Source organism: Protopterus annectens, chromosome 1.part1 (assembly GCF_019279795.1).
Source record: "Protopterus annectens isolate FY-2018-M chromosome 1.part1, PAN1.0, whole genome shotgun sequence".
NCBI lineage: Eukaryota > Metazoa > Chordata > Ceratodontiformes > Protopteridae > Protopterus > Protopterus annectens.
Window position 1 is genome coordinate 285,532,404 of NC_056726.1, and position 12,203 is coordinate 285,544,606.

Sequence of the window (12,203 nt, forward strand, 5' to 3'; positions counted from 1 at the left end):
TTAGACAAATCAAGTTTGACAATGGCAGCCTTGCTTGTTTTCCTTTGCCTCATGCATGCATCTCTAATTGTCAGAAACACAAGTATCATTGCTATTGGCGAGGTGCCACACTCCTACAGTAAAACAGTATGCCTTGTTGCTGAACTCCTCTCAAAGTCTCACACCTCCAAGCTCTATGTGCAGTAAATTAGTTGGAATTCAAGCAAGATCTTGCATCACCTCAATTAGAACAGAGGCATAAACTTCTGGATCACCATAATCAACCTGTTGTAGTAAAATACTTAGTTGGTACAAGCCCTCTGATATTCTTAGATCATGTTGATCTTACCTGGTCAATGTTCTGTAAACAGTTATTAGGCATGCTGACTCCATTGCAGTAGTTGCCAAACCATAGAAAAAAAATTGCTTTAGCTTCAAACAAATGTCATGGAGAACAATATTCAACAGATCTCTTACACTGCATTTTGCTACTAGCTTGGGAAGTCCCTTCCTTTGTTATTTAAACTAACACACTGCTCTAGTTTACTCAGTATCCATGACCCTCTCTTTTTAAAGAGGTCAAATCTTTCTGTGGCCATCTTTATCACCTGCATCTGATATTACTCTCATATATAAAGCTCTCAATTTCTTATTACAAGAATCAGGGACAAAGCCAAAAATAATAATAATGAGAGAAACAAACTCCCTAAATTAGGGACAAATTTTATGTACTTCTTTTGTACATTTAGGAAGTTACTAGAATAACAGGCTTTACATTAGCATGCCTTTTCTGAAGGATGTGAAGTCTGAAATTGAAATGTCTGTCTTTATTTATTGACTGCAATCCTGGATGATTTGATAGAAAACTGGTATTTTAAGAGGAACAGATTTATTTATTGGACATTTGTTTACCGATGGGAGGTCTGAATGGGCTTAGTAGCCCCTTTCCAGGCCCGGGGTGAAAAGTTCCACATATAAAAAAACTACGATATTACATGAAAACCAACACTGAGTATATACAGTCTGAGACAGTTATGTTTGTTGCAATTTACAAAAAAAAATAAAAAATAAAAAAACTAGTGCAACCAAACTAAAAAGAAACTACTAGATTAACACAGAATTAATCAGCACATAATCCAAAAAATTCAAAACAGTATTGAGGTAGTACAAAAAAGTATGAGACAGTTTGAAAGAACTGGTAATGCATATTATGAGAGTCATTGACACTATTGATCAATCTGAACAAAAAAAAAAAACAGGGATATTTTCCAAAATCAGGTACTGTTCACAGCTATTGTCCCATATGCTTCCTCTGTCCCATATTTCCAAGCTCCTTCTTAAGATTTAAAGTACCCCAGCTTACAGATATCCCTTATTCTTAAACACTTTCTCTTCCATTTTTTTAGTATTTTACTTTCCTTACTTTTCACATGTGTAAGGATGTTATCTTTCACCTCCTCTGCCAGTTTCCCAACTGTAACAGACCTGCTTCCTTTGTTTTTCTCAGGTTATTGTATTCATTTTGTTCACTCCTCCTCTTCTCTTCAGCATTTCTTTTGTCTTTACTCTGATATTATTAACACTACTGCCGATCATTATTATCTTTACTTTCGTATATCATTTGTCCTTAATTTCGTAGTATATATCACTCACATCACTCCATTACTTTGTGCTCTTGACTCAGATAATTATAAATGGGATAGTGTCGTTACTATATCAATTCAGAACAATAATTACTAGGTAAGACTTGTTGATTAGTCATGTGTTTAACAATGGAAACATGTACACATAGCAAACGTACAGAGTAATTTTGTTAAATCTGATGGTCGACATATCAACTACTTGTATAATCTATCTATCTGTATATTTATATATCTATATATCTATATCTATATCTATCTGTCTATATATATATATATATATATATATATATATATATATATATATGGATCTGCTGTATAAGTTCGAAAATACACTTCTTCGAACTCACACAGTAGACCCTGGGTTACGTGAAAGTGCACTTAATCGAAAGTGCACTTTCGCAAAACCTGCTTCAGCTATCGCAATACCACTGACTTTAGTGCAGTAGTTATGGACCTTAGGGTTAGGGCGTGGGTCATGGTAAGAGGATAGCTAGTAGGGCTATCCCCTTACCATGACCCGTGCCCTAACCCTAAGGTCCATGACTACTGCACCACAATGGAGGATCCTCCACTGTGGTGCAGCAGTCACGAACCTTAGGGTTAGGGCTCGGATCATGGTAAGGGGATAGCCCTACTAGCTATCCCCTTACCATGACCCATGAGCCCTAACCCTAAGGTCCGTAACTACTGCACCACAGTGGAGGACATAGCATGTTTTCCTGCTGTCCTCCACTGTGGTGCAATCTGTTCGTTGAAGCCGAGTTTGCAAAAGTGCACTTTCGAATAAGTGCACTTTCGCATAACTGAGTGGTTTACTGCTCTTTTTCGAATATGTGGTATTCAATGAAAAGCAGTAAACCCATATATATATATATATATATATATATATATATATATATATATATATAAAACATTTTTTTTTAAGTAGCTCTTCTACTTCAAAGTTTGCAGCCTTGATCATTAGTACACTAATGAATATGTTATACTTAACCTCTACTGAATCCTTTCTATGCTGCTACATCCAAACTCATGCTACCCAGTATATTTACATTGCAGGGCCATTCTGATGCTTCCCAACACAACACAATATCGTTTTAACATATCTTCAAAATTTGATTTGCTATTGCCTTCACCCTGATGCATCCTTGATATTATTTTCTCTGCATCTTTGCATCTGAGTTCACTTGATCCTAACTTACTAAGGCTGCATGCACTGATGCATCAGTTTAGTTTATCTGCAATTGGATTCTGGACAACTAGACTTTCATAGACATCATAAATAGATAACTACATACATACATGTATGCATGCATACATACATCTGAATTGTTATGTCATGTAGTGTAAAAAAATGATGCAATTTACTCAGAATTTCTAAGCAACACTCAAACATTACACCACTAATGCACACACAGATTGCAAAGTAAACAGAATCATAAATATGCAACAATCCAAGATACAGAGGATTATGATAAAATCACAAACCACAACCAGTGTTTGAGAAATGGATCCAATAAATTCACCACAAGAGCAATTTTAAGAGTTGAATCCTGCAAAACTTATTTTGATTCAATAAAATGCATTACATCATGTCTATTTTCTAGTGTCATTATGCTTTCTAATACATGGGAATTTCAACTGCCCCAATGTATTACTTGTTAAAGAGAAAGGAAAAAAGTTTGTGAATATGAAGCGAGTTTAGTATTGCCACGTAGGTAACAGAATGAAATAATAAAATATGCTTCCCCTCAACAATCAGTTTTAAAAGTTTTTAAACAATATTGTGCATGTGCACGTGTTGTGTCTGCTTATATGCACGCAGAGAGGTGCATGCAACCATATGTGTATGTGTGCATATTTGTGTGGAGGATGTCCTTCACAGCAGACCTTCCCCTATGTTTTGCCTTTCCTAACTATATTATACTCTGGTTTCTTTAGGTAGCATTTTCACTTCATGGAACTATTACTAAATCATGGCAGCCTTTTTTATGATGTTTTGCAAATTTCCAAAAGTAATGTGAACTATTTGCCTCCTAGATATAAGTACTAATGTCCAGGGTATCTTTGAATAACTTATTTGTTTTTACAAGACACTGCTCCTATACAATGTAGATTTCAAGAGCATGCTTGTATTTACAGGACACTGCTCCTACACAGTGAACACTAGAACAACACGCCTGTGTTTACAACACACTGCTCCTACAGAGTGTAAACTTGAATAGCATGCTTGTGTTTACAGGACACTGCTCATGCACAGTGTACACTAGAACTGCATGCTTGTGTTTACAGGACAGTGCTCCTACACAGTGTACATTAGAAGAGCGTACTTGTGTTTACAGCTCATTGCTCCTACACAGTACAGATTTGAAGAGCATGCTTGTGTTTACAGGACACTGCTCCTACACAGTGTAGATTTGAAGAGCATGCTTGTGTTTACAGGACACTGTTCCTACACACTGAACACTAGAACAATATGCTTGTGTTTACAAAACACTGCTCCTACACAGTGTAAATTTGAAGAGTATGCTTGTGTTTACAGGACACTGCTCCTACACAGTGTACACTAGAATTGCATGCTTGTGTTTACAGGACAGTGTGCCTACATAGTGTACATTAGAAGAGCATATGTGTGTTTACAGCTCACTGCTCCTACAAAGTGTAGATTTGAAGAGCTTGCTTGTGTTTACAGGACACTGCTCCTACACAGTGTATATTTGTAGAGCATGCTTGTGTTTACAGGACACTGCTCCTACATAGTGTAGATTTGTAGAGCATGCTATGCCATGTTTGTGTTTACAGGAAACTGCTCCTACACAGTGTAGATTCGAAGAGCATGTTTGTGTTTACAGTACACTACTCCTACACAGTGTAGATTAGAAGAGCATGCTTGTGTTTACAGCACACTGCTCTTACACAGTGTAGATCTGAAGAGCATGCTTGTGTTTACAGGACACTGCTCCTAAACAGTGTAGATTAGAAGAGCATGCCTGTGTTTACAGGACACTGCTCCTACACAGTACAGATTTGAAGAGCATGCTTGTGTTTACAGCACACTGTTCCTATATAGTGTTGATTCTGTCCACTGCATCTTACTTCCAGTTTAATACAAATACTGTTAGTTCTTCACCCTTTACCCTTAAATATCAGTACTGTGAAACTTGTACTTCTGCTTCGTTCACACTGTGAAAGTTTGAAATTACAGCTTTCACTAAGCAAGAATGCCCAACACTAACACATGCTTTTTAATGCGTATAAATCCTTTTGCTTATATTAGAGCTACAACAGTGGCAACATGGCTGACACTTCACTTCCTTCTCTAGTCAGTGGTAATGCTCTTACTGGTTGTAAGAATAATCAAATTTCCAACAGTGACACACAAGGCAGTAGGGGTATTTAATTTCCCTTTGTAAAATACACATATCTTGCATGATAAATATACATGAATGTGAATTCTATGTATTTCAAGAGTAGTCCTTTATTAATCGTCATATGTGTTCTTCACTTGCAGTATTATCTTTCCATTGTCTAATGAAGAGAATATCTTGAGTTTCTTACTAAGCTTGCTGTTAACGACACCATTGAGAAACTTAACCACATCACCCAGTACTAACGGGAGACAAACAATATCCCCCACAAAGTAAATGTTCTTCATATACTTTAGGTGAAAAATTATGATCACCCATCCACTCATCCATAATGGTTTTAAAGTTTGTTAGAGAAGTGTTCTGCTTTATATGTAAGGACAGCCTGTTCCACAAATGGGAAATGTCAGGTACCTCTCATAGGTTTAATTTCTCCAAGTCTTTTGGGTTTCTAATACTATGACAGGAATGGACCCATTCCTATGTCAGAGTACAATTAAAGTTCATGAAATTAGCATTGTTTCAATCTTTGATGTTAGTCCAAAATGCTCTTTGCAGTACCCATAATGTGCCCAGAACTGACTCCTTCTGCAATTCATATGGAGCTACATGCATCGGTAGCATTTCTATGTATGACTGTAAATTGTTTTTTATGAGACCCATTACTCCTACTTCTATTGGACTTGTCTGAGTATGCTTCTCCCACATTGCCCTCATTTCTGCTTGCAAATCCTGGTATTTTGTGACTTTGTGTCTCACTACTCAAATTGTCATACTAAACCAGTATGTGGAAGTGTCCTGTTATACTTGAATATGGTAGGCATAGCACCTTATGGTGGTACAGTGTCACATGGGTGTATGACTGGGTACAAATGGTGATGCACATATTTGTGGCTGTTCACTGATAATAGGTGTGTGTTCACATTTATGAGTTGATGCAAAGTGCCTAAAGAGTGAATGTTCCTCAAGAAATGTCTCAGGCAGACAATAATGTGCTACTATAGGCAATATTTGAACAAGGATGGTGGATTTTGGGCATAGACAAGAACAACCATGCTGTTTGAAAATGTGTGTGGTGTGAGCTGGTTGTGGAAACTGATGCAGTCAGTGGCAACAACAGCAGACCATTTGCTCTGAAACAGGGTCACACACCACTGCAAGTCTTGGGGTTGACATTCACATATGCAAACCCATGGAGGGGTTCCTAGTATGACTATCTGATGAGAGTGAAAGGACTCTGATGCCTGGCAGAGGAATAAGTGTTTGAGTTCAACTAGAAGCACCATCCAATGTCTTTACTGGGGATGTGCCATGAGGTTGGTATTTCCTTATGTAACATGTTTTTGTGACACGTTCAACACCAATGTATCTACAATGCACACACATCTAAGATGTAGGCATAAAGGAATATTCCTTAAGGTCCATTGGTTAACATTCTCTGCATAACTGTTAACTGTACTCTTGTTGAACCACAGGAAGTTGGTATTGCCTCATATAAGCAGTCTTATATTGGGGTGTTTGTCTATCTGCCATCACAGATGCTATAGTCATGTGGATCCATCCACTGTGGAACAGGACATGCCTGATGTCAGTATTGCATCAGACACTGGCAGCCTAACACTAGCGCAATCCAAGGGCACAATGCCACTGTTAGTGATGGTAACTGTGGAGGGCACTGTTCCACCCACATCCAGTGACACAGTTATGTTCCCTGTAGTACCTGCTTGTATCTCTTCAAAGCCCATAGATGGATAGGTCATGCCCAATACCCTTACAAATGGAGAACACTTGTCTCTTGTCCACATGCCAGGAGTGGGCGGTGGTGCCAGTAAACAGCAAGGAGACAAGGAGGTCAGACACAGGCCAGTGGCCTTCAATACCAATGGTCCTGCGCTATGGCTGAACTAGGTATCACAATGGGCATTACAGAATGGATGTGCATGCCAGTCACCCAAGAACAGGTAGATACTGCCACCATATGTTAGATATGATAGATGCACTGTGAGACCTGCATGATGATATACACAAGGTCTTCTTGGACAGGTATGTGTGCCTCTATTGTCTCCATAGGACCATCTGTCTGTATACTCTAGGGTCAATGTCATTCTTGTGACCGCCACTCACCTCCCTCCCCAGTATGTATGCCTCACAGGGCTGGTATGTCAAGGTCACATACTGCTACTTCGTCCACACAACCCACCTTTTGTGAGTCGAATGCAGCACAGCATAGCTACTCATGCAGACAGAGCCTAAGTGGTGGTCAAGCACATGGGATGGCCAGGCAGTCATGGGCTCATGTTATGTCCTCATCCATGTCAACAGGTGCTGGAATCAGTGCCAGTCCTTGTATGGGATGCACACAAGGCTGGGGGCATTACTGACTGGGATCCCACAGTACCTGTCACAGTCACATATACATAGTGCAATCACATCTAAAGGATCTGTTTCCCAAGGAGCTCATAATTCACAAGTGCTCACTATATCTGAACACCCCCCCCCCAGAAAGCACTACCCACTCCTTGCACAGTATATTCAGTCCATTCCTCAATCTCCCAGCCATGTCACAATCTCCCTTCCTCGTCCTTATCCCCCTTCCAGCAATGTGCCCATTGCTGAACCCTGTCACTGTGCCCCTCTCCATCTGTGTGTATTGTCAAGAACTGTGCCCTTCCTTCATTGCTGTGTTAGGTACAATTTCACCAGGATGCATGACAGTGCTACCTTAATCTCAATATTGGCCCCACCCAGCACATCACTGCTCACTGCATAATTTTACCTAATGTACTGCCCTATTCATTTCTGAATCCTGATCATTATGAGGCAGGGAAAATGCTATAGTACATATTAGAGAACATATTTATGATTTTAATAAAGGTTTTGATTAAAGTACTTCATGTATATATTGCAATGGTGCTGATCATGAGACTGAATATAAATTTTAAGTCTTGGAGTTAATCACAGTTGAGAGTCAGGGAGGTGGTTATTCTAAAAAATTATTTTGTGCAGCTCAGTGTCAAATATGCCTAAATTCTAATTTTAATCTGCCTCAGTGAAATGTTTTCTTTGATACCTCTGCTTAAGAATACTAGGGGTAAAGTGAAGATTTGAAGCTCAGCTAGAACATTGTTTACCTTAGGTGTTTCAATTTATGTGATTTAATTGATATACTATAATTGTCTAAACTGATACATTTGTGAAAGTATTTAATCTGTGTTTTTGTAGCTGCTTTTATCTGCCTGATGAAGGAATACTAATAGCTTGCAGGTGATTTTATTTACATTCACGGTAAATATTTGAAATCTTAATATTATGTGGTTACTTTGCTGGTCTTTCATTGATTGTTTCTGAAAGAGATTGATTGTTCTGCTTGAGATTGATTTAAGACTTCTGCTTAAGTGTTATGCTCTTCATGCTCTGCTACTGGGACTGACTCAACTTGTATTTTTTGTCCATCTTCATCAAGGCATTATTGCAAAAAGTTTCGTGTTCATAGGTGTGTACTAGGCTAATGACCACTAGGGCCTTTTTATGCCAAGCCAAGCATCCCAAATCTCTGACATGTTCTAGTATCCTTAGTAGGGAATTGGGAGATTAAATATTTACAAACAGTGGTCTAAAATAGTCCATTAGAGACACTGGTGCCAAATCAGGGGGGATTTTCCACTTCCCCATCAAGTTGTCAAAGTTACACTTGAACTGGGTAGGGAGGATCTCTGCTTCACATGAATGGAGAGCCTGTTCCAGAGAAGAGGTAGTCTCTGGGATGCATACCTGTCTGTACAGTAGGTCCTATTTATATCATAGACAAGGTTCAAGTTTTTAGAATAGGTACTTCTGGTGCTGTTTATTTTGTGGATATGAAAGAGGTCCATCAGACTGGGTTCCAAAGATGCCTTGTATACCAAGCACAAATTTCCCCAAAACAGCCCCTATGAGACAGAATGCAGGGATATGGTTTTAACTTACTTTTCTCTAAGAATCTATAATTCTGACACCAAGTAGGCATACTGCTCCCTTAAAATCCTTTTTTACTTATGCAGTTATTCAATAGCACCAACATATCAGTTCAAAGCATCTCTACCTCTCTTTCTCTCTCTCTCCTTATTTCCATGATATGTTTATCAACTTCTGCATTAAAGTTGCTCTCTGCCTCACTCAAGGCCATCAGAGTCTCCCAAGGCACCCTATAAGGCTCATCTATTTGAACATCTCCCAGAGGGCCTCATAAAACCACCTCCTTGTCACTATTTGCCACATTATTAGCAGTCATGTCCAATTATGTTAATACTCTGAATAATTTACTCACATTATTTTCTGTTTTTCATTCAATTTCATTCATTAATAAAATTATTAAACAGCAATCAACAATACTTATCTATAACTGACTTACAAACAATTATGCATTTATAAGCTAAACATCAAATTCATGGGAGCAACTAAAGAACATGTCCCTCACTACACCCTGATTACTGTACTTCCCTGTCCTACTACTCCCTTTTGATGACATGGGACCTCTAGCAAGAGAGGAGATGAGGACAGCGGAGTAGAAAGAAATTGATTTCTGTAATCCTGTGATATTAACACTCCTCATCCATTTTGCCCAAGGTGATGGCTTTCCATGCTAACAGGTATGAGATAAATACTCCCCAACTACCTCCAGAGGGGAGCAGTAAGGGAAGATCTCAGGCTGTTAATTACACAGTGATCCATAGCTCTTCAATAACTGCTAACAACCATGGCCACTACTTTTTGTGTAGCTCAACTCCAACAATGGGAGCAGTTGGTTGTATTTTTTGATTTATTTCTGATGTTTGTGAGTATTCCACCCCCCATAAGTGGGTTTTCAGATGGTGTATTCAATTTTGGATGGCATGAAGGTTACTGATTCAAATCAACTGAATTTATATGTTTTCTCTCCCCACTATCAGTTGGGTGTTGTGACTGTTCATATGGAACTTTTATTATAGTTGTGTAGGACAAGTTCTTATTGACAAACTTTGTCAGAAGGAGGGAGAGTTCGTGCTGAGGTGCCCATTTGGCCAATGAGGTTGTGTCTCATTTAATCATTCATTACAGTGCTATTGGTAAATTTCTTATAGTCTGGTGCCTCAGTCTGTGGTGGTATGGTGTAGTGGCAGTATTGTGAATTCTACAGTAAGATTTGTGCTTCGCTACTTTTATACTTGTGTATACCTGCGTAATGTTGTATTCCAGTGCCTTTCATTCTTACTTCTGTTTTTTTAGTCTGTTCTAATCCAACTGAGACATTAAACTAAAAGTTTATGAAATTCTAAACACAGGATTTGAGCTATAGTATTGGCTTTAGTCGATTAGATCCCTCTCTAGCAAGGCTTCTTTATTTAGCACAGAGCTACATCAACCCATAGTCTTTTGTTCAGAACTTTGAAAGGTGTGAGATACAAGCTTTTCATCAAAAGGGAAAAAACATTTTTATTTAAATTCTACCAAAATATTTTAAATTGCACTTACAGTGAGCTGTGTGGTGATACTTTTTTTGTACATTTCTGCTTTTGTCCATGTTTTAGCCAAAAAAGTTTCTTCTAGGACTGTAGTCTTGTAGCTTCATTTGTAGGTGTGGGAAGATTGCATATTACTGCAAGATTTCAGCATTGTTTATACATAATACTGTACTTCTATTTCCATAGATAGAACTACATGGGAAATATAGCTCTTTGTACGTTGAACCCAATCTGGGGCCTCGATCAGTCTTGTAGCTTTTCTCACAGTTGTGGCAGGACTGTGATCTACTGCTATATTTGAACCTCATTTAATCATTTATTACAGCATTACTGGTAAATTTCTGTATAGTGTGGTATCTGAGACTGTGGTAATATTGCAGCAGTGGTGGTATTGTGAATTCTGTTCCAAGAGTTGTGCTTCAGTCCTTTTTAAAGTTGCATATACCTGCTAAAAGTTGAAATTCCAATAGTCTGGAGCCTTAAGCTGTGGTGGCATTGTGGTAGTGCCAGTATTGTGAATTCTGCTCCAGGATTTGTGCTTCAGTACTTTTTTATGGCTGTATATACCTGCTTAAAATTGCATTCCAGTACCTTTCTGTTTACGTTGTTACTGTTTTTTTCCCTGTTCATTAAGTCTGGCCCACCCACCACTGAAGCATTAAGCTAAGAGTTTCTGAAATTCTAACCATTGGACTAGACCTCCAGTTTGAATTTTCCCCAACACTGATACCCTTCTCTTGCTGTAATTTTAAAAGGCTGTGTCTCTGGCTTCCACCCCTAATGGCAATCTGCTTCCAAAGACACCCCTCTTTCATTGCTATTGCCTGTGGTGCAACATATTTAAATACTTTCTCACCTATTATTTTGCATATATCCATAATACTAGGCGGCCACCCATCAAACCAGCATTGCACTTGAGTAATCCTCCCTTACTATAAATTGCCTCCTGTTCATTTTCCCACAACTCCTAATTGTTTGGTGTCCTCACTGCATTATGAGGGAGTCCTGAATTAAACCTGCTCAATCTTTGGCATATGAGAGATTTATTTTATTGTAATGCACTTCAGTTAGCTGATTAGAGTGTTACTGCTTTGTTTTTGTTTTATTTGTTGATTCTGCCTTTAAATCATTCTAAAGGTCACTAATATTTGAAATTGTCTAGTCAAGGTAGTTTAAGTTGTTTTATTGTAGCATTACACTTGCAAGCAATCTTTCTTCATTTAATTACATCAAGAGGTTAGCGATGCCCTGTATAGACACAAATACCCAAAAAGTAAATTTTATCTACAAACTTCCATTAGAATTTAAACCTGTAACTTAGAGTGGCAAAAACAAAGCCACTGTGCAGGAGAAGCTTACAGCAGCTAGTTTGCACATTAAACAGAACTGTTATCAATTCTTATTTAGTCTAATGCCATACCCCAAGACCAACCAAGAGACCTCTGTATAATCCAGTCCACAACCTACAGAAGCCCACCTAAATGCAGGTCTAGACAACATGGATATGCAGTTTCCAAATGTTTCTGTAGCCATCTTCCTAGATATGGGCATCCTAAGACAATGTTGTAATTGTCTTATGTTCACAGGCAACAATTTAGTCCTTAAAGAAAACAAACACAGTATGCAAGAGACACACATACACAATTTCACTTTAGGCAAAACATTGCATATGAACAAGGTTGTCAAGAATACAAAATACATCTACCACACATAATGCCACCCACAAACAGATCAACTTA